We start from the raw sequence: 2,500 nt of genomic DNA, 5'->3' as shown, positions 1-2,500 counted from the left end.
TTCAATAGATATGTTATTAAAATTTCGAAAAAGCCAATTAAATTTAGAATAAAAAGAATTTAGCCTGACTTTGACATCCGAAATATCCATTAAGTCATTTACAATGTGAAAACCTAAATATTTATAACCCTCCACTACTTCCAACTCATCATCTCCAAGAGTTACCTTCACTGGGTTTGAAGCCAAACCCGCCCTTTTGAATATCATACATTTTGTTTTATTTGTGTTTATAATAAGTTTCACCTTTTCAATTTTTCCTTTTAAATTTTCATATAATAGGCTTAGATTATCTTTGGTATCAGCCAACAAAACAATGTCATCAGCATAGGCTATGATGTTCACTCGTAATACACCCAATTTGCATCCTTTATCTATTTTTACAATTTCTTCCAAAATATGGTCAATATACAATTTAAATAGAAAAGGAGAAAGTATACCTCCCTGTCTAACACCAGTATCTATATAAAAATATTTCCCTTTATTCCCATTCCATAAAACTCGTGCTCTTTGGTTTCTCAGGTAATTCATTAGAAGGAGAACAATATCTGGTGGTACATTTCTTTTAATCATTATATCACCCCACAAGAAATGATTAACAGTATCAAAAGCCCTAGAAAGGTCGATGAACAGGCCAAAAGCTTTTTCACCCATTCTTGTGTATTTGTTTATTATTTCCTTAAAAAGTAAGCATGCATCACTAGTGGAAGTTCCCTCTTTAAACCCAAACTGCAATGAATTGAAACTAATTTTTTCTTCCATAATATCTAAAAGATGCATTTCAAAGAGTTTCAAGATAAGTGACGACTGCATCACCGGACAGTAGTTCCATGATTCAGAAACATTTCCTTTTAGGTCCTTTATTGTAGGATTAATATCCCCGCCAAGTAATTCCAGAGGGAAGTAACAATGACCATAACAGGCGTTCATAAAATCACACAACAAACTCAAAACTGATCACTACCCCTTTTCAATAAAATAGCATGAATTCCGTCATGACCAATTCCATTTTTTAAGTTTTTTAATCAACCTTTTTAACGTATCTAATGATATCTTAATGTTGAATTTTCTGTTATTTATCCAATATTCATTCAATTTCAATAGTAGCTCATTTTCTGGGAGTTCATTTGAACTGTTTAAATCAAACGATAGAAATTTATTATTAAAATTCTGTATTATATTTTCTATATTATTTTCCCCATCAATTATTTCTGATTGTTTCGCTTTGTTATTCCTTTTCCCTACATCCCCCCAGAATTGTTTCATATCTTTGTCCTCAAATTTTTCTTGAATCGATAAAGACCTCTCAGCAAATTCATTTTTCTTACATTCATTTAATGCCTCTTTGAATATTTTGCGACTTCCCCTCATTTGATCGAAATCTGGGCCCGCATGTATTTTTCCTGACCGCAACCACTTTAAATATTCCATTCTGGCAGTTTTGTATTTACATTTTACATTACGATTCCATCCAGGTATCACTTTATATTTACATTTTCTCTTTATTGCCCTTGAGTAAAGAGAGCTTTCCTCTTTTACAGACATTGCAAGTGCAGAGTAAAAACAATCAATTTCCCTGAGATGTTTACAATCTCTACAACTCAAAGAACAGCGGTCAAATGATGCATTACTTACAAAGCTACCCACTCTAGACATCACATTTGCTCCAATAAGACAAAGTTCATTTGAAGAAAGTTTATCCCAGTCAATATAGTACCTAATTTTTCCGTCTCCAGGACCTAAATATGATGGTGTACAAGGACTTCCAGCATCAACAACCACTTCAGCTTCTACTGGCAAATGGTCCGAACCAATTATATCATACAATACTCTGATATTCTTCACATAGGTATCATTTTCCTTTCTCCCAACTATATGGTCTAACTATTTGGTATAGCTACCCCCAAAGGACAAAAATGTGAAAGTAGAGTCATCCAGAGCACATACATCAAAACATTCAAGTTGATTATCTTTCATAAAATCCGTCAAGTGATTCCATGAGCGACCAGAAAAAGGGTCTGCATTAAAATCCCCAATAAAAAATATAGAATCATTTCTAATCTCAGTTAAAATATATTCAAGGTAACTAAGTGAAGCCAAATAATCATGCAAAGTCTCTATTCTACAAATATCGCTTCGGATATATACATTTACAAACACAAGTAATTTTTGGTTATAAAGAACGGACATTACAATAAAATCCTTCTCTATAATAATCTTTTTGATATGAAGAGAAGAACTCTTTTTCCAAAGACAAGCTAACCCACCCTCACACCTAGCGGAAAAAGACTCTATAGCCTTCTCCGAATAGACTGCCGGTGACCCTATTACTTCATAATACTCATCAATAAACTGTAAATCACCAAGTCTGTTTTCTGTAACAAATGTTTCTTGTAAAAATATAAAATCATACTGACTTACCGCAAGCTCTCTGACCAGATCAATGTTTTTCGCCAGAGAGCAACAATTATATGTGCAAAGTTTCAATGCCATGATAAATAGA

The sequence above is a fragment of the Palaemon carinicauda genome, chromosome 13, assembly GCF_036898095.1.
Source record: "Palaemon carinicauda isolate YSFRI2023 chromosome 13, ASM3689809v2, whole genome shotgun sequence".
Taxonomy (NCBI): domain Eukaryota; kingdom Metazoa; phylum Arthropoda; class Malacostraca; order Decapoda; family Palaemonidae; genus Palaemon; species Palaemon carinicauda.
Note: the sequence above shows the minus strand (reverse complement) of the source record.